Raw genomic sequence first — 25,824 nt, forward strand, 5'->3', positions numbered from 1 at the left:
TATTATTAGCTTATGTTTAGCAAAACATGGTTATAAAGTAACCTCCTTAAAACGGCACCTTTTCATGAATCTTCATACCAAGTAAAAGTATCCAAGATTTTAAAATTTAACCATCATTTAATGGGCTCAGGATGCTGAAAAGAGGACCACACATAAAATTAGGGAGTTCATGGGTGTCACGTACACCAGTTACAGAGAGGAGAATCTAATGTCTTGATGGAAGGATGGAAATAATAAAAGAATAAAAGGGAAGTCATATACTAAATATTACAGCAGATTGACAAGGCCACGAACAACAAGCTTTTGCTTACATGTAAAATGGAAAAACACTAGCAGGGGTAAGAGGGAGTGAGAAAGAGTGAGAAAAAGAAACAGAACAACGTGACATCCCCCGGCCAGAGCTCGAGGATTAACGATGAAAAGAAACAAAAGGACAACAGTAAACAAAAGAGTAGTGGCTAAAGGGGGCTCCCCCTGATTTTTCTTCCCTCTCAAGGAGTGAGAGAGGAAGACAGACGGAGAAAGAGTGAGCAAGAGAGGGGCTCCTCTTTTGGGACGGACACGTATGGATCTATATGCATGAATACAGTGGCCTGGTATTGTGAATCAAGCAGAGCTAAATCAATGTCAGAGCTCAATCAATATTTAGTCCCATGTGCTCCTCATTGCTCTCCTGCACTTGGCCTCACCTTCCCCGCGCTAACATCACCAGGACTTTCACATGTGGGTCAATATACACCAACGAGCCATGGCCGAGCAGTAAATCTATTAACCTGCCTGTGTTTTAGTAAGAAAGAGGAAGAAAAAAAAACTACCAAGAGGTATAAACAAAGACAAGAGGAATGAATCAAGTATGCAGGTGTTGAGAGTCAGTAAAAACTGAAGCTATAGGGGAGTCTTTCAGTTATGGTGTCAACGGACAGTCTGGCTTGGTGTTGAAAACCTGCGGGTTTGATTTGGTCTGGGTTTGGTTGCGTGCATATGGATGTGTAGTATTAATGTTGTTACCCCTGCTCTTTAAAGTTATCTGTTTACCAGCAGCAACTGGGCATTTCATTGGGCTGTAGACACAACAACACTGCTTGTTAGTGACATCTGCTGGGAAGAGTTGCCCCTGTTGTCCTCCTGCCCTTTGCTGAGTCCAGCCCCTGTCAACGCACCCTCAACTCCCCACCCCTTTATGTCCCCCATAACTGGGTAACATGTAGACACTCCTACCCGCATTCACATGGCGCCTTCTTCTTCTGTAACCTGTCCCCCTGTCCTGTCTGCAAAACTCATACCAAAGGTGTCTGCATTCCTGCACTTTCCCCCTCTGTCCTGTCCAAACCTGTTTGGATACAGATACAGTGCTAATACACAGTAAGAGTGTGTACGTGAAGGTGTTCAGTCATTCTTACGATACTGTTTTGGGATGTTATTATAACATGCACATGCACCTTTGTACATTTCCAGATCTTTTAAGTCATCATCAATCATGTATTGACTACTGATCTGTGCTATCATACAAATTTCCAAACCATTTCTACATGCAGCAAGTCGTTTGATTTCTCACTTCCTATTTCTTGAACTTTGTATAGATGCTTTGGTAGCTTCTCCGCTACACTTCCCATTGAATAAATTGTCATCATTTGATAGCAGCCTGTCCTTGCAGTCGTCTGAAAGGCAGCGGTCATGTCAGTCAAACTGTCATTGTCATTGTTTCAGGTTTTAAAAATACATGAATCAAACTCATCATTCACTTGTACTGTACACAGTCAAACAGCCACTCTGACAGTCATAGGGCCTTGTATGAAACAGGGTGCTCCAAACTGTTGAGAATATGTAGTAATCATGGTAACTAGTCTCACATGTAAATCATTTTATCTATTTTTGGCCACGATGCTCCTACCTGAGGCCAATCCATACATTATTTTTTCCTATACACAGTGTGTATATATTTGATACTGGTTAAAGTAACAATTTTATTTTACAAATAAATTCTTTCAAGTTTTCAAACCTTGTGATATGGGTCCATCCATCCAGAATTAATAACTAGTTCTTGTTTCAGAGCATACAGGAATAAAGTAATTAATACAGTTCTTCTTCTTTCTTGAATTTCTAGTTTCCTTGCTGCTTTGTATATGAAGCTAAATCATCTTAGGATAAAACTAGTAACTAACTCACCATAAATCGACTAGAGATTTTCTAAATATCATATTCACAGACTCAATGTTCTGATACACAATTTTCTACCCAACAGTTTACATTCACATACATAACAAACACCATATGAACTTTTCTCTATGTGTGCATGCTTTTGAAAAAAACTTTACTATAAAATATTTCACTGTAATAATGACCTTATGCATGATGTTTTGCATTCTATGTTTGAGTATTGTATCTGAGCACAAACTGTGTTAAAACTCTGTGTAAGCTGTGAAGACCCAAGATGCAGCAGCTCTATTGCATTTAAAGAGACACACATGAAAAAAAAGCATTGCTGTATCCAAAATCTCTTCCTATACCCTCATGAACTTGTCCCTACATTACTCCACTTATATAATCCACTTGAAATAAAATAATAAAAACAAGTAAGTGAATTTGAGGGTTGAGTGTACTGGATGCAGTTTTGTTTGTGCTTCGCCGGTTGATAAAAATCCCTAAAAGACAAATTTTAAACGTTTTGATCAGACCCTGCGACAGTTATTTCACACTTAGCGAGCAGTCTGTTAGCAATGAAACAAAGAATTTTGATTTCTGTAATTTATAGAAACGTTACTATAATTTAATAATGTAATTTTCAGAGTTGGGTGTAACACGTTCCACAGTAACGCGTTACTGTATACTAATTACATTTTTATGGAACGCAGTGATGTAACAAAATAAACTTTTACAGTTACTAAGGTCAATGTAATTGCGTTACTTACAAATAAAGTTTTTGGAAGAAAAACATGCTTCTTTTAAATTAAGTTTTCTGCTGCAACATCAGTTACGTAAAACAAAAAAAACAAAAAACAAGATAACACGGTTTGAAACAAGTGAATGATGACAGAACTTTATATTTTGAGTGAACTCCTTAAGTCTTTTGAATATGTTAAGCTGCTGTGAACAACCCATTGTTTTTTCAGTGAATATTAAATTACTGAAAGAGCTGCGGTATATTAAATATTTTTATAGCTATAATTTATGTTTTAAAAGTAACTTGAGAGTAATTAGAAATCTGATTACTTTTTACATAAAGTAATTAGTAATGTAATCAGATTACAATTTTCCAGTAGTAGTCAGTAATTTGTAATCTTTTACTTTTTTAAAGTTACTTAAGTTAAATCAAAATTAATTTAAAAACACCAATATGATTCGATGTGGACACTACATTGCGATAAGACACAGGAATTCACTTACAATATTTTCAGTATTATATGTATTTTCAAGCTGTTGAGTGTACATGGGTTCTACACTCTTTAATGGTGTCTATTGTTGGACTGAATTGGTGTCCAACATGATTTTGGACACGAATTGAAAAATTTTACTGTTTAAGCGCATAGCCACAATTTCGGATACAGCCCTTATTGTTTGCTTCCATCCCAAGGTGCATTTAAAAATATGAATGAGGTGTTTTGAGCTGAAACATTACAGACACAATCTCTGGACACTTGAGAAATATTTTTATAAGGAAGGGCATTGTAGGACCCTTTTTTAACAACTCATGATAGTTTCAATCCCTTAACCTCCACTTAACCCTCCAAACTCAGAATTGTGCGATTTTAGTTTTTTATCAGCACATCATTTAATATGTTTTGAATGTATAACCACCACAAAACAGTATAAGCAAATCCGACACACACACACACACACACACACACACACACACACACACACACACACACACACACACACACACACACACACACACACACACACACACACACACACACACACACACACACATTCACAAATGAGGTTGTTGGTGCAGACTGAGCTGAAGGCCAATGTCCCTCAGACAACACTTGGTCATCCCTGGTCTTCTCTCTGACCCGTCTGAGTCATTAAAGCTTAAATACGATACATGACAAAGAACAGCCGTTGTATAAACACTCATATTAGCCTTCAGCTAACTGCAGCAATACACATAACTGAAATATAAAAAAATACAATATTTAGGTACACTCTTTGCACACCTGCTTAAATGCTCATTAAAAAAATAAATCACACAAAAAGCTGGAGGTCAAAGGACTCTAAAACAGTGATATATAAAGGCCACAAAGTCAAGATTGTTTCTTTCCGGAAGTTCAGCACAGCTTAGTTAGGCAGGCTGTCCCCTCCAGCCGTCCATCCTTGACAGTCCTGTCTCTATGCCACCCTGCCCTCATGTCACAACACATTTAGGCATCAGTTTTGTGTGAGGTGGGGGTGTGTGTATGTGTGTGTGTGAGGGCAATAAAGACAGACGGATGCAGCGGCCGGGTGGCGATAGGCATGTGTGTGTGTTAGTGCCACCGCTGTGGCCCTACCTCTCTTTGGCTATACCCTTCTCCACAGTGAGCAGTCCTCCAGCCATGGATTTGATCTTTGGAAAGGCTAACATCTGTCGGCTGTCATTTTAGAGAGATTGATGACAGGCCGGGGAATGGAATGGAGGGAGGAGAAGGATGGATGGGAAAGGAGGAGGAGAAAGGGGTGAAGGGGGTGAGAGAGAAGGGCTAGAGGGATAAATGGCGACTGTGCCAGCTTAGGGATGAGGTAGCAGGAAGGACTGCTTTTCTGGACATGAACAAGATTAAAAAGTGGGAAAGAAAAAAAAGAGTAAAACATAATTGAAGGAATGCAGAGGGTCAAGAGTTTATTATTATACGGAACAGAATTAATATACATTCCTGAAACCTTGTCTATTGTACCGACTAGAGCAGGGTTAAATGGGTTATGCTTAAGTTAGTAACTACATTTGTAAGCCATGTTAAATGGATTGATTTGAAATCTTTTTTTATTTATTTATTTTTTTGAGTAGCAAAGTATCAAGCATTAAAACTTTTACCTGCTAACACTGAAATTATGATAAGAGAAATAATACAATTAATGAATGCTTCATTCTTTTTGATTGCTTTTAATGAACTGTTTTGTCAAATAAATTGTTTACAATTCAGTCATTTAGGTAGCTCAGTGATGCACAGAATTAGTTGTACACTACCTGACAACCGTTGTCTATCTTTTAGGAACAACAAATAATAACTTGACTTTTAGTCGGTCATTTGGTATCAGAAGTGGATTATATGAACAGCAAAGGACTCTAGCTTATGCTTCTTTTACTGAAATAAATTTTTAATTATTTAATTAGGACAGTAACGTCTGACTTTGCTTAGACAAAAGTCTTGTCACTTAACATAAATAATGTACAGTATAGAATATAAAATCATGGTGGTGTGGAAAAATAATGAATATTGTGTATAACTCCTATGCGCTTGGATGACTGCATCTATACATCTCTGCAATGACTCAAATAACTTATTAATAAAGTAATCTGGAATGGCAAAGAAAGTGTTCCTGCAAGTCTCCCAAAGTTCATCAACGTTCTTTGGATTCATCTTCTTTGCCTTCTCCTTCATCTTATACATGCTTCATAATGTTCATTTCTGGTGACTGGGCTGGCCAATCCAGGAACAGCTTGACCTTCTTTGCTTTCAGAAACTTTGGAGCTGGAGACAGAACGCTATGCTGCTGGAAAATTGGCCCTCTCCTGTGGTTTGTAACGGGCAGCACATATGTCTTGATACCTTAGGCTGCAGATTTTGCCATCCACTCTGCAGATCTCTCGCATGCCCTCATACTGAAGATTCTTGGGTCCATGTGGGTTCCAATAGATCTTCTGCAGTATTTGTGATGATTGGGATGCAGTTCAACAGATGATTCATCTGAAAAATCTACCTTGTGCCACTTTTTCATATGATTAGAAGTCAAGTTAATATTTGTTGCTCTTACAACTGGGATTGATGACAAGACTTTTCTCAGGTAGCTTAGAATTAGTTTTGCTCTTGCAGTAACTTGAAACTTCACAACAGAGTCAAGTTCATTTGAGTGTATGGCATGACCAAGACTATGAAAATATGATTCTGGGTCAAACTTTGAAGCTCAGTTCAAGACCATGTTTTCATGGCCATGTTGTGGACTCGATCTTGACTCAAACTCGACCCTCTTCTGATCTCAGTCTTGACTTAGATTCAAATGAACTGATCTCAGTTCAACAGGGATTCAGAGAAAAAGAAAACAAGTGCTAATGTAGGTTGTGAATTCTTACAAAATTTTAAAATGCATTATATTGTTTGCCAGTGAAATTATGTCTTTACAAATTTAAATGTGTCAAAAATTAAATGGTTTTATTTTCTTAGTTGTGTAAATATGAATAGTAATAAATTTTATTATATATATAAAAATCCTGAACAAACAAGATTCATTTTGTTAAAGAGATTGAAAATAGAAAATTACCTGGTTTAAACCCGTTTCTTTCCTCTGTTAAAAGCAATGTAAGATAGTTTGAAAAATGTAGGGAAAGTTAGTATAACCGTCAATAGTTACCACCAACTAGCATTCTTCAAAATAGCCTGTGCTGTGTTAAACAGAAGAAAGGGTTTAAACAACTATGACAGAGCTTTCATTTTTGTGTGAACTATCCCTTTAACTAATTTACCATATTAGCCACTAGGTGTTTTAGCGTGTCTACCTAACATAGTATCTTAGCCAATCTTGTTCAAATTTAATACTGCAAGAGACATCATTTCAACAGTCTTGCTCCAAGCCTTCCCAGGACAAATGGACTTCATAGACATCAGAACATGAATTTGATAAATAATTCATGATAATGTGTGTGTCTCTGTGTGTGTACACGTACAGGGAAATAAAGTGGACTCTGACCCATTGCACATGTTAATTCACCATCAGGCTCGGCTAACGAGGCAGATCCCTCACTACTTTGTGTCTTTTGTTTACGAGTTAATGGAATTGGGGTCAAGAGGATATGTGTAAAATTCAGTATATCCGTGCTCTTCACATTTATAAAGCAGGTAATTGTTTAAAACACCCAGGCTTTCTGTCTACAGTTCACTAATGGAAAGCTGATATGTTTTTATGGATGATATAATGAAAGCATTTTAATCATGTTTGTTAGGAATAGGAACGTAAAAATAATTCAGTATCATCTTACATTTCTAGACATTGTAGAATTATTTTTAGGATTTTTAGTCTAATTAGATCCGCATTAGTGCTAATTAGGTATTCTGTGTACATTTTCTGTGTAAACATGTATTATGTATTGTTTGACTGATTGATTAACAGACTGACTGACTGATTGATTAATTGACTGATTAAAAAAACACGGACCCCATTTAAAGGAAATTCAGTACAGAAGAATACAGTTCAGAACTACTAGCCCCCCTGTTTATTTTTGTCACCAATTCATCAATTGTTTAACGGAGAGATGATTTTTTTAACACATTTCTAAACATAATAATGTATTTATTTTATCTTTGTCATGACAGTAAGTAATATTTAATTAGATATTTTTCAAGACACTTCTATACAGCTTAAAGTGAGATTTCAAGGCTTAACTAGGTTAATTAGGTTAACTACCCAGGTTAGGATAATAAGGCAAGTTATTGTATAATGATGGTTTGTTCTGTAGACTAACAAAAAAATATATTACCTTAAAAATGTTTTAATAAAATTAAAAACTACTTTTATTTTAGCCGAAATATAATAAATAAGACTTTCTCCAGAAAAAAAAATTATATATATATAAATATATAAATATAAATATATATATATATATATATATATATATATATATATATATATATATATATATATATATATATATATATATATATATATATATATATATATATAAACTGACACATCATATCTTTCTTTTTTACAAAAACAAGTTTATGGGCTTTTCATATATTATTTAATGGTTATGAACATGCTCAGGATTAAAATGGTGATATAATGTTTAGGTCCTTGCTCATACCAATAGCTTCAGCTCAAACTAGCATGCACCAGCTGACCGCTTACCTCCATATTGACTGCTTTCCTGCTGTTACCAGTTTGTGGGTAGCTTCACATGTATGTTGGTGGACTTCATACACAGATCTGAATCCAGGAATACACAGATCCAGAAAGTAGGTAAGACAAAAACTAAGGCTAAGTATAAAATAAACTAGTAAATAACAGGGTGAGAATGTGGTAAAATCTGACACCGTGGTAAAAATCAGGCGGAATTTCTTCTTCTGGATTGCTTTTAAAAACACTGTAGGTCAGGTTCTGGGAAGGGGGTCAACTGGTGCTTTTTAAAACACTTTTGGTCGGGTTTATGGAAGGGGGTGGGTGGAGAGATTGGTCGGTTGGCCAGTCAGTAAGTTCCTTCAGGCGACATCGGCCTCTGGTGGATTGGAGATGAGTAGGCGTGAATGGCACTCGCGTGAAACAGCAGCCAGTGTGGATTTGCGACAACAACAAACAAACAAACAAACAAACAAACAAAACAAAACAAAACAAAAAAAAAAATAAAATAAAAAAAATAAAATAAATAAAAAAAAAACAGCTTTCCGGATGCATTTTGCTCTCTCCAGAAATGTATGTAGTGGTACGTAATCAAATTAAGTTTGGGTGGCATTTAATGATCCAATATACATTGACATACATACTGGCTTTACAATGAATGAATAAATGAATGAATAAATAAATAAATTAACTAATTAATATGTAAACATTAATTAATTCATTCATTTTCCTTTGGCTTAATCCTTTATTTATCAGGGGTCGCCACAGTGGAATGAACCAACAACTATTCTAGCATATATTTTACACAGTGTATGCCCTTCCAGCAACACAGAACTGAAAAACACCAATACACTTTTGCATTCAGACATGCACTTATACGCTACAGCCAATTTACCTGTACCGCATATCTTTGAACTGTGGGGGAAACCAGAGCACCCAAAGAAAACCTACGCGAACATGGACAGATCATGCAATCTCCACACAGACACGCCAACATGCCGCCGATATGTAAACAACTTTTACATTTTATAATTTAGCTTAATTTATGAGTGGAAATGAATTCGGAAACACTAAAACTAAAAGCAAAATGGAGAAGAATGGGTCATTTCTATAACTCAGCACATAATTCCTCTTCCATTCCTCTTGACTTCCATTTCTATACAACACAAAGTACTGTTCAAATTTGAAAGCTCAATAAACATATAATTGAAGTCCCCTCTATTCTTGTACAAAGCATGAAGAAAACCAAGGTCATGGACAGAAAAGGAGAAAAAAAAAATAAAGACTTGATGACACTTAAAAAAACAATGATTCATACAACCATACTCAACAATAACACAAAGTTATTGAGGCAACTCTTCTTTTGCAGAGTTTTATGTATGGGTGTCTTCATAAAGGCTACACTTCTAGTTTTACAACCAGTACAGAGGTGTGGATAAATATGTGCACTCATCTGACAAAGCTGCCAAAGGTAATCTGATTTGAATCTATTTTCCTAAAATGTCAACCTCCCCTAATATCCTTTTATCATTCATTCATTTTCATTTCAGCTTAGTCCCTTTATTAATCAGCGGTTGCCACAGTGGAATGAACCGACAAAGTATGCAGCATATGTTTTATGCAGTGCATGGAGCACCCAAAAAAAAAACCACGTAAACACGGGTAGAATATGCAAACTCGACATAGAAATCCCAACTGACCCAGCAGGGCCTCAAACCAGTGACCTTCTTGCTGTGAGGCAATCGTGCCACCAACTGTGCCACCGTGACACCCACCACCCACCCTAAACATCCTTTTAACAAATCAATATTCTACACATTTTTCAAGCATGCATCATGATGTCCAATTCCACCATGAATCACTATTAAAGTTCTGTTTTCTGCAGTGGACACAGGAATAATGGAGTAGAAGAGAAGGCATTTTTGTTCTCCTTGTATATAAAAGAAGAGAAAGAGAGAGAAAGAGTGGAAAAAATGCACAGGGATGTTATGCAAATGTGCTTTATAAGTCGAGCGTAGCATCTTGTCATGACACTGTCTATATTTAAAGCAGGTCACCTTAAACCCACCCCTGCTGCCTCATGACAGTGACATCTGGATGCAGCATGCGCGCACACACACACACACAACCACCTCTGCTGTCTCCGGCTGAAATGGAGAGTGTTTATGCAGATGCTAATGCACACCGCAGCTAATACACCATCATTCCAATGCAGAAAACAGAGATCCAGTCACCTGACAGGGCACTACAGAGGCTCTCCATCCCACGGAACACACGCCCTATTAGATTCCAGCATGTTTAACATTTTACATGGTAAAGCTCGTGATTATGCATGCATATCAGTGTCCGTTCAGTTTGAGAGAGCGGCAGAGACTAAGAGAGGGAGGAAAATAAAGAAGGACAGGTTGTGGGAGAGGGATAAGACGACTGACCACAGCTTGCTCCCTTCCCCCATCCACCAGCAAGGCCGCATTTCAATAATTTCATCAGTTCATTTGCCTCTTAGAAATGCCGGGAGCCTTTTTCCATCTCCTTTCCTTGCCTTCTCACTCTCTCGCCTTGACCTAGATTCGTGCAGGGAAAGTGACATGTCTGCCTGACCAGAGAGCGGCCGGCCGCGCTCCGCAGCTCAAGTGCCTATAAAAAATGACTCCCTATCTCCAAATAAGAATAATGAAAAGCAGTGCCATGACAGATTGGACATAGATGAGATTGCTGCTGTGACTATATGCATGCGTCGCTTGCCGGCTTTGCATCTGAAATGGAAAAAGGGTGGGTGGTGGGTGTCAGGCTGTCGCTTCTGACGTTAAAAGGACATGGTCCCTCAACCTTTCACTCAGAAGACGCGAGCGCGCGCACACACGCGACACACAAGATTGCTTGGCCTCTGACCATATCTTCTTTTCACACATGGCAAGACCAGAGCCCTCCATGCGAGCTATAGCTCTGTCGAATAAAACCCATTCTCACACAACACTACAGGACGTCAGCATAGGGACATATAGGGAGAGAACTGAAATCAAACTCGTTAAGTAAATCTGCAAAGCAGGCCGAATTCTTGTCAGGGCACTTTGTAGAGATTAGTAAATCAATTAGAAGTGCTGAGAGCCAGCCATTATAGACAGGAGGTTCAGCGCCGGCAGAAGCCAAGATGGCGGGTGGTGTGGCATGATGCCAGTGGGCACATGCAGACACCTGTTACTGCCTCTGTGCATGTAAGTGGGGGAGTTTAGGGGACATGGAATTTCAACACCTAATGTGTTTTCTGTGTGTTGTTACACTTTGGATCAATTATGGAAACAATTATGGATCATATTGATATAAATAGATAAATAGACTTCTCACAAATGCAATTTCTTGCATTCACAATATGACTTTATTATGTAAAACCCTATCTGCAAAAGTCTGGCTTTTGTAAAAGATCACAAACAACACTTGTTTAGCAAATATGGATTCAATTGATCAGAGCTGAAGTTCTTAAAAATTAATTAAATAAAAAATGCACAAATGAACAAATAAACAAATTCAGTCTGAACTTTGTATTTATTAAAGAAAAAAATAGAAAACCTTTCTAATAAATAAATAAATAAATAAATGAAGGAACGAAGGAACGAACGATTACATAAATAAAAATAATAAATAAATAAATAAATAAATAAATAAATAAATAAATAAGCAAATAACTGTATCATTACTGTATATTTAAACAACTACTTTAAATTGTTATATACTGTAATACTAGCTTACACTTTATATTAGGCCATATTAACTACTATAGACCCACAATAAAATTAATCATTTAGTACAATTCACGGTCCCACTTTATATTAAGTGTCCTAACTACTTTGTACTTATATCAAAAAAATAAATACAATGTACTTACTGTGTTTATATTGTATTTGAGAACACTTGTGGTGCTTTTCAGTTGGGATAGAGGTTGGGTTATGGACAGGTTTGGTGGTATGGGTAGGTTTAAGGGTGAGTTAAGGTGTAAGGGATGGTCAACAGTGTATTTACAAATGTAATTACAAAAGTTAGTTATAGATGTAATTACATACATGTATTTAATCAAGCATAAGTACACAGTAAATACAAGTATTTACAAACTAAGTACATTGTAACAAACTATTAAATCCTAAGTAAGTACATTTTAGTTAAGGCCACTTAATATAAAGTGGGACCAACTTCACTTATTATAAACATATAATGTACTTCATTTAAAAAAAAAAAAAAACGGGTGCATGTAATTACATCATTAGTTAATTCCTCAAATTACAATTATAATTACACTGCTGAACCATTTCTTGCCACATCTATATCACCCTGCAGCCCAAGACTTTACTCACGGAGGCTAAGCAGGGCTAAGCCTGGTCAGTACCTGGATGGGAAACCACATGGGAAACTAGGTTGCTGTTAGAAGTGGTGTTGGTGAGGTCAGTAGGGGGCACTCAACCTACGGCTTGTGTGAGTCCTAATGCCCTTGTAAAGTGAAGGGGACACTATACTGTCAGTGGGCGCCGCCTTTCGGATGAGACGTTAAATTGAGGTCCTGACTCTCTGTGGTCATTAAAAATTCCATGGTGCTTCCCCCTATAGCTGGTGTGTGGTAAATGCACTGACATCACATCATCCAAGTGGATGCTGCACACTGGTGGGTGTGTGGAGAGACCCCCCTCATGATTGTGAAGCGCTTTGGTTTGAGTTGCCTTTATTAGGTTGGATTAGGTTTTCCAGTACCCAGTTGGTTTGAGTTCTTTTCATTTATCGGGTTTTACTGTGCTTAAATTGCTTCTTTTACTCAAATGGATCAAGTTCACAGTTCTAATTGCGATCCGTTTTTTTTTTACTTAAATGGTTTGTTGCAATCGGTTTCCTCAAATGGTTTGAGTTACGTTAACTTTTTGGGTTTTAAAGTGTACCCATATCTGAACTTAATATCCCCATAAGTCTTCTGCAAAACAATATGAAAACAATATAGGCACACAAAATAATTTTTTTTGATCAAAGTACATACTTTTTGTGACAAAATAGAGTGAAATAGTTTCTTTTTTTCTGTTGAACACACAAAAAAGATATTTTGAAGAAAGCTGAAAAACAAATACTATGGGAGTCAATGGTTACAGGTGTCCAGAATTTTCAATTTTCATTTTTGGGTAAACAAAAATCATATATATACAATCATGATGGCATATATCTAAAATGTTCTCTATAACCATAACTAATCCACAAGAAACTTCAAACTCTACACTATCCTAGCCAGTACACCATCTCAGGACAAAACGTGCAGAGTGGCACAGCTGCCTGGCATCTTGAGGGTATATGACTGCAGCCTTAACCAGTCTAATGATGAGACTATGCCACGTCAGATGCCATTGGATTTTTCACACCATAGGACCGTTGACTGATGGGAGCTGATGTTGTTATGTTGAGCCATGGGCATCAGAGAGGGAAGAAAGGTCACTTGTGATTGTCTGTGACCCAATAAGGAGGCTTTTCACCCTCCAAAGGCTTCACTGATGTGACATTTGGCAGATATGTCCAAACAGGCATATGCACAGACACAAACACTTTGACAGCATTCACAGTGACCCTTTAAGCTAGACCGGACATAATTAAGAGCAGGTCTTGCCCACGTAAATAAAAATAGCAAACGGTACACAGTTTATTGCTTGCTCACTGGAAGAAACTTTACAGTTCACACAACAGTTTACAGAAATAAAAAAAATAAATAAAAAAAACTGTAATAAAATAAAATAAAATAAAATAAAATAAAATGCATACCTTGAGCTAACCGTCTTTGATATTTGTTTGACTTTCTTCAATGAAAAAAAGTTGTTGTTAGGTTGAATCTTTTCTCTCAAAACACAAAAGACAATTACAAAAACTTGGCAAGTAATACATAAAATTAAATGTGAAGAAACAAAAACAAAAAAAAACTAAAGCATTTTCTATTAAAAGATTAAATAGAATTAAATGTGTTTAAGCATTTAACAAAAAAAATTTAAAAAACAATTAAAAATAAATTTTAAAAAATTCTTGGTATTCTTTGAATTGATATCAATTGTAAACAAATAGAGCTTCTACTACTACAATTGGGTAGGTCAAAAGTAAAAAATAAATAAATAAATAAATAAATAAAACAGTATTTGCTAGTTTTACTGGCTTAATCTTGTTTATTTTAAATGAATCTTACTATGACCTTGTCAATATTCACGGCAAACATATTTTGTCTTTTATTTTTGCAAAGCAATATTAAACTGCATTTTCACTTTCAATTTCAGTTTCATCAAATGTTTCAAAAGCAATCGGACAATGCAAAATGCTAAAATATTCTACAATTTTGTAATATTTCTTATCATTATTGGCAATATGCATTTATTTTATAAAACATCTAAATCCAAACACAATGTAAACATGGAAGTTAGAAACAGGATCTAAATATTAGTAGTGAGATTTAAATAACTGTTACTTTCATCCCCACAGGAACTCTTGCCATTTAAACCTGCTTTACTTTTAGACAGAACAACTCAAACTACAAACTTAAGGGTGTGTTATTGCACTAAATAACCTGTAGATTGATCATTAAAGAGAGACACAACTTCTATTACGGAAAAAAGAACCGCTACAATAATTTACTTCTTAATTTACTTCTGCACTTCAAAACCGAATTTGGACCTAACTGCAGAACACGGTCCCGAAATGATGTGATATTTGGCAGCTCCATCAAGAGTTGCATGCTGAATATGCTGTTATAGCCTGGAAAGCAAATGTTGCCAGGGCTTCGAGAAAATCGCTTTGTTACTTTCGTTCCATGTTACTTTCATCCCCCCTCTACCTTACATACAAAAAGCCTATTTATATTTTGGACTATTACATTCTCATAAAACATAAATTAAAAAAACAACATAAAACAATAAAATACAAACAACAAACAAACTTAAAATCATGAATAAAAATTTACATAAAACTAATTCAGAAACATTAACAGAAGAAAATGTACATATTTTGAGTTAACTATCCATACTAAATGATTATATATAGCACATGTCAGGGAGAATGTAGATCAGCACAATATCTCAACTGTATTTCTAATTTTATCACACTAAAATGGCTGCAATCTGCAATGTATAGTGATGTCTATAGTGGCTTGTCAGCTAATACTATAAGCAACAACAACAACAAAAAAGCAAAACAAACATTGTAAACTAGTGCATGCATGTTCCCTGATTCATCCGTGATCCTTTGCTCAGGAGGGGTGAGACTGGTGCGGGGGGATGATGTGGACAGGTTGGCACCAGAAGCATGTCGCGGTTAAGCAGAAATTAAGCTGACATGACCCTGCATAGAGCAGGTAAACAGAAAGCCTGCTTTGCCTGAGGTTACCATATGGCAGCAACACCAGCAAAGCGACCTGGTGGCTTTAGCTTCGCTTGCAGGGGATGTTTTGCTACCTGCTGTCCTTTTTGTTCGGTTTTGCTTTCGTTGCCGTCTCTCAAACTGTGACAGGCCCTGGCTGAGAGCAATGGGATGTCAGGTTTGGGAAGAGAAAAAAAAAATGGAAAGAAAACAGCTACACGCTTTACACACATATAACAGAGCGAGCGAAAAGAAGAAAAGAGAAACAGAGGTGGGAAGAGAGCGAGAGAGAGGGAGCTTTCGCTGTGGGTTGCCAGCCATATGGTGTTGGGTCTGTATGCCGGGCTCCTTAAGTGAAATTTCTGGAATGACCCGAGGCGATGAGCAGAGCAGTCTCCGCACAGGGAGACCAGACTCACTCCAAAACCGTTTCTGCAAATTATTGATGAATTGATGCTTAAACGGCATGGCAGTGATACCTGTACTCACTCCTGACAGTGAGTCAGCCTGAAAAGTGTGTTTGTGCTTGGAAATAAAACATAAACGTGTGTGTTTGCATATGTTTGAGCGGTGCATTTTATTATTTTACATGGCGATACAAAAACAAACCTGAAGCAGTTCAACGTGTATTGATTTTTTTTTGGACATTTGCATAGATATTCATAAAAAATAAATCATCCCCGAGCTTCCATGAGTTCTGAAGGGGGGCGTTGTTGATGAGACATGTGTTGTGATGCCTCGAAGACATGCATAAATTATGAGATGGCAAGGGCCTGTGAATAAGAGAAAATGATAATTATCAAGATTGTCATCACCCCCCTTTTCTTTTAAACCCCCATTTTTCTTTTCTCCTTTTTTCGATTTTTTTTTCATTCTCTTTTTGGTTTTGTTAATTAGCCTTATTACAATTCTAATTGGCTGAGTTTTGCCCATCTTAGTCGACGACAGCATTATGAAGCTATTAAAAACAGATCCTCAGCGGGGTGAAAAGTCTAATCAACCAATCACCTCTGATATCTGAGAAATGAGCCTTGGCAGATTATCATCGTGATCCTTTGTCCTTGCAAAGTGTGCTTATACAGTACTTCTTTTGTGATCGTTGTGTTTGTTTAGTTTAAACATGCTTGTCTGAATGGGGCTTAAAACACAGAATAGAATAAATACTTTTTTTTTAGATAGCGCAATTACATTAGCATTTATTGAAAAACGTGTTTTAATGTCATACAGATGCGTAAACAAAAGTAAGGAAACACACGAGAGATGATATTGGAATAATTCTCTAACGGTGGTGTAACAGTATTGGCAATTCGGGGTAAATTTGTACCGCTGTCTTCCTGCCAGACCCTGAACAGAATAAACACTCTCGTTAAACCTCGTCAGAAATGCTGACTATTAAGTCAAACCAGACAATGTGCTAATTAGTACATTTGCATATGATCATGCAAATAAAAAAGCTGAACCCAAACCTGTATTTGCATGTACGCACAGTTGGAGTGCTGGAGGCTTGTTGATCAGCTCACTGACCAGTTTATACTCACAACACTCGCATATTTATTCACAAACGGTTTTAATGGTAAACTGAAAGTACTTGACAGAAAAAAAAGGCTCAACTTAAACATAGACACAGAAAAAAATCCTGTAGAATAACAAATAACTATTCAGAAACATCAAAACAGATGGACGGATGGACAGACGGATGAATGGACAGATGGATAAATAGATAGATGGATGGATGGATGGATAGAAAAATTGATAGTTGGATGGATTGGTGGAAAAATTGATGGTTGGATGGATGGATGGATGGATGGATGGATGGATGGATAGATGGATAGATGGATGGATGGATGGATGGATGGATGGATGGATGGATGGATGGATGGATGGATGGATGGATGGATGGATGGATGGAAAAATGAATAGATAAACAGACTTGGACAGACGGATGGATGGATGTATGGATGGATGGATGGATGCATGGATAAATGGATGTATGGATGGATGGATGGATGCATGGATAAATGGATGGTTGGATAGATGGATGGATGGAAAATCGATGATGAATGCATGGATAGATGGATGGATGGAAAATGAATGGAAAATGAATGTTGAATGGATGGATGGAAAAATTAATAGATAAACAGACAGACAGATAGACAGACAGATATAAAGAAAGATGGGCGGACAGCCAGAGGGATGGATGGATGGATAGATGGATGCATGGATTGTTGCATCGATGGATGGATAAATAGATGTTGGGAAGATGGATGGAAAATGGATTGTTGGTTGGATGGATGGATGGATGTGAAAATGGATGGTTGGATAGATTGATGGAAAAATGGATGGTTGGATGGCTGGAAAAATGGACATTCAGACAAACAGACGGTTGGACGGACGGACGGACGGACGGACGGACGGACTGACAGACAGACAGACAGACAGACAGACAGACAGACAGACAGACAGACAGACAAAGTTGATAGATAGATAGATAGATAGATAGATAGATAGACAGACAGACAGACAGACAGACAGACAGACAGACAGACAGACAGACAGACAGACAGACAGACAGACAGATAGATAGATAGATAGATAGATAGATAGATAGATAGATAGATAGATAGATAGATAGATAGATAGATAGATAGATAGATAGATAGATAATTTTACAAAAGTGCTAGTGGATTAATGGAAGTGAAGTGTAAATTCAGCATGGGTCAGCTCTCAGTATACATTCACTTTCTTCTGCACTATAAGACGGAATTTAATTCACTCAATTTGTCATTAAGATTTTAGCATGGATTAACATTCTCCTCCATTAAAACATTTCACAACAAACCACTAAACAGCAGAAACAGATTAAAGTGCGGAGGCGACTATAAATTATCATTTCTTTATTAAAAAGTAATGCAGCAGAATTAACTTTGAATTAAATTATATTTGCAAGGCATTACTGGACTCATCTAAGTAAATGGTCTGAAATCCCTGAGGAGACATGGCTCATGCTAAATAAAAGCTCTCTCTTCATCAGGGCATCTCGAAAGGTTAACTCACCATGGACAAGACGCCAGAGGAAAGAGCAATCTACAGCCCAGCAAAGACGCATTTAACTCCAGTTGTGAATCAGTTCTGTCTATATGTGACACTTAGATGGGGTAAGCGACTTAACCTATTAGTAATTCAATACTGTACTTTATAGCTAAAGTCAAGCTGAAAAGTCAGACATTATTGTTTAAAAGTCATCAGTTAAATAAGTAAATTAAATAATACATTATTGCTTTAATGTACAGTACTTTACAGAAAATACATTAATAGTGTTTAAGAATTACAGTCCAGCTTCAAAATACAGTACTAACTATATAAATATGTATACATATAAATGAACCATGAGCATAATGATAAAAATAAAGTTAAATTCCAAAAGTTCCTAAAGTTCCAAGTTACAACAGGTTTACTTTTTTTTTTTTGAGTAAAGTTGACTTGTCGCTTTTAAGACAACATATTTAGTCACTTTTTTTAACTTAAGCATCTAAATGCTTTGTTCAGTATATTTGACCCTACACTGTAAAAAAAAACCTTAGCTTCCACACAATTTCTTCATGTTGTTCCTACACACTCACACAAAAAAACAAAAAACAAAAAAAAAAACAGTTTTTGCTAATTTAAATGGATTGATCGTAAAACCATAGGGCTAACACTAATCTATTAAGCATTAGCAAATAATTAACTGATCATATGTTAAGCAATAACTCTACATTAACAGACATTAGTAAGCAGTTTGTAAATGTATCTACACATCCTGCATTCTTGACTTACAAGCACATCTATAATGTGCTTAATAATTGGATACTTTGTTACTGATAAATTTTTCATTAATAAAAAATGAAGTATTGTATTATTTACAAAGCAGTTATTTAGGAATTGATTTTGATCATTTAGAATGCATAAGTAAATGATTAATAAACAAATGAACATTTATATACAGTTGAAGTCAGAATTATTAGCCCCCCTTTGATTTTGTTTTTCGTTCTTATTAGTCAATTTTATTTCAGCTAGATTAAAAAGAAAGTTTTTTAGCCTTTTTTGAAAAACAATTTTAGGTCAAAAATGTTATGCTGTTAATGTTAAGCTGTATATATATATATATATATATATATATATATATATATATATATATATATATATATATATATATATATACAGCTAATAATTACAGGTAATATAATATAACATACAGGTAATACTTCAGGGGGACTAATAATTCTGACTTCAACTGTATCTTATTACTCAGGCATATACACTAATAGTTACTTTGTTAGCAAATAAATGCTTTATTAACTCAATTTTATGCAGGTATGTGACCTGATTGAAAGTGAGGACTATTTATGCTTCGAAAAACCCTTATAAATGTCAATTAAAGGCTCAGTATCAAATGAACAATACATGTTATTGCTTAATAACATGATTGTCAAAATATAACATACAAATAGATTAAACAACAACAATATATAAATTTAACAATATATTATGATACAACATTTCAATGTTATTTATGTTTAAACTGTATAGCAATTTTCTTTAAGTTAAAGTTGCAAAGATTTATTTTTCATTTGATATGATTTAATTTGTGCATGTTCAAATAAAAATAAATGAATAAAGTCATTTATTATCTTTTTTTTCTTATTTAGAACACACACACAGACACACAGACACACACACACACACACACACACACACACACACACACACACACACACACACACACACACACACACACACACACACACACACACACACAAATGTTTGGAACAGCTTGAGGGTTAGTAAATATAGTTTTGGGGGCGAACTATCCCTTTAAGGAAGACACTTGCATTTAACACAATTAAATTAATAAAATACTCAAATATGCATATGTAAAAAAAAAATCCATAAATGGCTCTGTAACTAAAGTTCTTTCCAACATATGGCTACGAAGATAAAACAATGGGTCTAAACGATCCCCTCCAACCCAACCCCCATTTACACCATATACACTCAGACACGGAGCATGATTAGTACACTATGCCATATGTTTCTGTTTTAATTGCTAGCATTTGATCTGGCTCTCGTGCACACAGGCTATGGGGCGTTTCATATCATAAAAACAGTGTGCGACCCTGATTGTGTGAAATAGCAGGAGTCTCAGATCCGGACAATCTGTCAATTCGGGGCGCAGCAGTGCTTTCGGACTGACAAAGAGGACACGGACAGGGCATTATTGTGATATCAGTTTTACTTCAGCTTTTTTTCTTTTAATCCACACTAGCAAAGAGGCGAAAGGGCTGTTCAATGTCGTCTGCCTGCTCGCTGAGAGCTGATGGCCTCCAATTGAGTGCAGATGCAGGCATATCATTTGAATAAAGAAATACCTCTGATCTATGGTATTATCTTGACAAGACAGCGGATAATCAGCTGCTCTGAGCTCGGCCATTACTGAACTCTTTTGTTTTACTTTTCAGCACAAATCAACCCCTGCCTTTCCCCCCTGACAGCTCCCATTTTACTGTGCCTCTTTTTTCTTTCTGCCTTCCTTAAGGACAGAAGCACAATGTGAACGTGATGTGATGGAAGGACGAGTCGAGTCGCACAATTCTAATTTACAATCTCTGACACCTTGATTGTGCCATGAATGTTCAAATAAATAAATAACTACAATCGAGACTGTAGATAATCAGAAACAAATCTGTTTTGAATGCTAAAGTTATGAACTTTCAGTGGGAAAGATTAATTAGACAACAGCACGATTTGTGGGAGTCATTCTGGTTGGTTTAGTCATTGATTCTTTGAAGGAATTATGCAAATCAGATGACAATACAAAATAAATAAGTAAATAAAAACATGTGTGCATACATGCATAAATACATACAGTTGGAGGCAATGAATTAACCCTCCTTTGAAATTTTTGTTGTTTAAAAACTATTTTCCTAGTACAGATTAACGGATTGATTTTTTCCATCACATTTTAAACATAATAATTGTAATAAATCATCTTGAAGACTAATTTCTTTAGTCTTTGCCATGATGACAGTGCACATTACAATTTACTAGTTGTGTTGCAAAATACTGGTTATCAGAATAAAGTCCAATTTAAGGGATTAACTACAGCAGGCTAATTAGATAAACTAAACAAGTTAGGTTAATTAGGCAAGTCATTGGACAACAGGAAGAATAAAACTCTTAAGAGGTCTAATAATATTGAACTGTGAAAAATGTCTTGCTCTGTTAAACATCACTTGAAAATATGTGGAAAAAAATAAATAAATAAAAATTAAGCAGGGCTAATAGCTTTTTCTTCAACTGTATGCAAACATTCACACATTAATAAATATATACTCACACAGTTGTATACATAAAAAAAGAAAAAGAAAAAAGAAAACTAATAAACAAACAAACAAAAATAAATAAATAAAAATAAAATAAATGAATAAATAATATAAAAGTTAAATAAAATAATAAAATACATAAATAAATAATAAAAATAGATAAATAATAAAATAAAATAATAAAACCAACAAACAGATAAAACATATAAATAAATAATAAAATAAAGTAAAATAATATAAATAAATGAATAAATAAATAAATAAATAAATAAATAAATAAATAAATAAATAAATAAACTATAAATAACTAAAAATAAAAAAACTAATAACTAATAAAAATAAAATAAATAAGTAAATAAATAAATACTACAATTGAGGTCAAAAATATTTTAAAGGTTTTCTGAAATAAGTGTAAAAGTAGGACTATATATATTGAGAATGATTACAAACAAATAAAGATAAAAAATAAGAATTGTTTTACATTTTAATATATTTGAACAAAAACTCAAACTGAAAGAAATAAATTTTTCTGAATTTTTTTTTTTTTAACATGATAAAAATTATATCGCTTGTTACGGTTATAATAAACCAAATTTACCAAATATTTTTATATTTATGTTATTTTCAACAAAAAAGGACTTTTTTTTTCTTCATTTGATCACATTTAGGAAGGATATGTTTACACCAGATTATAAACAAAATGCTGTTTTGTATATATATATATATATATATATATATATATATATATATATATATATATAAGAAAATCACCTAAGAAAAATAAAACAACTAAGAGCATCTAGAAGTGTCTATAAGTCTGCCATGCAGGAGCCTAAGAATTAATGAAACAAGAATATTCACAAGTGCACCTGCTATGATTGCAGTCCGTTGATTGTGCTTTGTTGTGCAGTAACACACAGAGCTGTATTCTCAAGTGACATGCACAGGTTTCCGGAACACCATAAAGAGAAACAAAAATAGACTCCTCTGCTCCAAGCATGTGTGTGTGTGTACATAAGCGTAATAGAGAGAAATCTCTCCACATTGTCAACAGCTTTCCACACGGCAAGGCTATACAACCACAGTTCATTTTGGCGGCTGTTCATCTTGACTGTACAGACACACACATGCAAACACGCACTCCCACACACACTACAGCAAGCACCTCATTGCTTGCAAAAGCTCTCTAGCTCCCTCCCCTTTTAGATGCCAAAAGTTAAATCTATATTTAATAGGCTTCGAGATTCAGAAATCTAAAGATTTCTAGACTGGCTCAACTGTGCATTGTTTTTTCCCCCTTCTGTTTTCTCCCCTTTCAGCTTTTCATCCATTTGTTTCTTGTTCACTTTTTTCATCTCCATCTGTTTCAGGATGCACATATTCTACACCTTCCCCCAGTGCCTTATCGTTTGTTGCGTTCCTCTCTTGCTTTCTTTAGTCTTTCTTTTTTTATTATTATTTTTTTTTATCTGTAGTGAAAAATGTTTGAACTGAACGGCTGCTTAAGATCTGCCATAGATTGAATACGAATTATTTCCCCCTCCCGTCTCCCCACACCATCTTAAAGCAGTGGCCCCATGCATAAATAATAAAACAATACAAAAGGAGTTGTGTATGGAGGAAGACGTCTACGGTGACACATGAAAGACACATGCAGACCCACACAGGGGACTTGTGCGTGCTTCACAGAAAGAAGGGAGAGAGAAAAAAGATTGTGCAGAATAATGTACAGGATTACTATAATAAAACACTGCGGCTTCCTTCACCTCCTTCCATAATGATGACACACATTTCTGGGGTTCTTCATAAATCTGTGAGTGATGCTCTCGCTGCAGATCTGATAAACAGCATGACAGAAGTTGACGGTGGCGGAAGCTTCCACTCGTACACATTTACATTCTGAATTCACAAATTGGCATACTGTAAATTGAGGAGCTAGAATTTTATTCAGTATTAAATTCTGAACATAATTTTGAATATACGAAAGATAAACCCAAGTGTGTTTAAAAATATTCAACACTGATAATATTTCATCCTTAATTTTGATTAATTATGAGTGTTTATCCTTTCATTTGTCGAATATGTTTCTCACCTTCTCTACATTTATTTCAACAGTGTCAAAACAAACAAGACTCACATCAAAATGTTTTGCCATAGAGCAGCAGTATGCAAACGGTGCCAGTAAGCCTTTCCTAAATGAAAGTGGCTATATATTTGTATTTATCTGTGCATATAAAAAATAATTTAGCTGGAATAACAGTGATAAAAAATCAATAATACATACTAAAAAATAATTATACAATTAGGTGCGCTGTATATAACATACTGTACGCATTGTAGAATCAAATCTATCAAATCTATCTATCTATCTATCTATCTATCTATCTATCTATCTATCTATCTATCTATCTATCTATCTATCTATCTATCTATCTATCTATCTATCTATCTATCTGTTGTGACTCAACATAACATGTACAGTAAACTTATGTAAATAATAAATCAGCATGTAAACAATAAACAGCTTTAACAACAGAATTAAAATGACTAATAATAAGATAGTAATTACAGTTTTTCTCAGTCGCTTTAGTACGTGTCTCAGATCAGAATGGAGTGTTGCAAAACACTAAGTGCATTTCTCAAAACAATGCATACAAATAGCGAAACACCATGGATTACCTGCAAAAGCCATACCTTGCTCAGAATCCTTAGTTCATCTCTCAAAACTGCATTTCTGTGTCAATAATTGTGTCAGTGCTGTCATTGAATATGGATAAAACAGTCATGTTAGTCATGTTTTCAATATAACAGTGGACTCTGGAAGGGTGTTTTGGTGTAAACTATTTTTTTTAATTATTGTTTCTGTTTGTACTGTAATTTGTTGTCAGATCATGGCATTGTGATACAGAAAGGAAAAGACAGCATTGCATAACACATGCAAGGAAAAAAACAAAAACAAAGCAAAATTAGAAATGAGAACATAGGACAATCATCTTTCAGATGCACCTTCATTAGAAAAGGCAAGATTCGCCTGGGAAAAATGTACTAATTCAGGACAGATTTAGATAAAAAGTCTAATGGAAATGTAAAGAAAAATTCATTATGACACAAAATTATGACAACTTGTTCAGCTACGTATTTTGCATGTGAAGACTTGAAAAAGATGCTATGAACTAATGCCTAAATGTTGTGGCGGTGAGACTATTCAGAGGCCAAAATAATTCATTTTGATCAACATGATATAATCAATTGATAATAGAAAAGAGCAGATAATTGCATGTAATCATTTGGATGTATTTAAAAGTATTTGCAACTTGTTCAAAAGAATGAGAAATGAGAAAGATTGAACAGGGAGTTTTGAGAATTTCAATTCTGATCTGAGAAATGTACCAAAGCAATTGAGGAAAAAAGTCTAATAATTAAAAAATGATATCAAATTGGTGTCTATAATATGACATAAACTCAAACATTCTTGCTCTAAGCATGCTAGGCACAATTAAAATGATCTCTATTGCACTTCAAATCATAAAATGAGAAATAGCAATCTTCCCACCAAACAATTTTGTGTTAAATAGATGTCTAATAGATATTTAAACATAGACATCTTGGCTAAAACAAGGCTAAATTTGGGCTGTCAGTGAAAATATAACATGCATCTAAGAATAACCCAAATAAATGGATTAGACAGACTTTATATGTGTAGCCATTCATTTCTCATTGTTGAATGACTAGTCTAGTTTTGGCCTATTCTTAGATGTCTATTAGATTTTCATTGACAGCCCAAATTTAGCCTTGTTCAGTTAAGATGACTATGTGTAGATCTCTATTAGACATATTTTAAAAACCAAAAAAAAAAAAAAAAAAAAAATGCTTACTGGGATAACTGAGATCAGAGCAATGCACAAGCCTCTTTATGTAACTCTAGATAATGTAAGGTCAGAATGCTGTTTGATTTTGTCATGAGATAGCACAAGCAGACATTTTAAACCATTTTCAGATAGCTGCAACGGGGATCTAACCTCTGACCACCACACTACTAAGAATTACAGCTTCCACTGAACCCCATGAAGCACAA

The 25,824-nt window shown here is 35.2% G+C and overlaps 1 protein-coding gene across 1 annotated transcript in view; it reads right to left on the reverse strand.

Moving 5' to 3' along the window:
* pdlim1 (PDZ and LIM domain 1 (elfin)) overlaps nt 1–25,394 on the reverse strand; it is a 534,563-nt gene extending 509,169 nt beyond the window's left edge. The window contains exon 1 of the mRNA XM_073919567.1: nt 25,303–25,394. The gene's annotated coding sequence lies outside the window, so the exon portion shown is untranslated. The remainder of the gene's footprint in view (nt 1–25,302) is intronic.
* Nucleotides 25,395–25,824: the final 430 nt, after the last annotated feature.

The sequence above is a fragment of the Danio rerio genome, chromosome 13, assembly GCF_049306965.1.
Source record: "Danio rerio strain Tuebingen ecotype United States chromosome 13, GRCz12tu, whole genome shotgun sequence".
Classification (NCBI taxonomy): domain Eukaryota; kingdom Metazoa; phylum Chordata; class Actinopteri; order Cypriniformes; family Danionidae; genus Danio; species Danio rerio.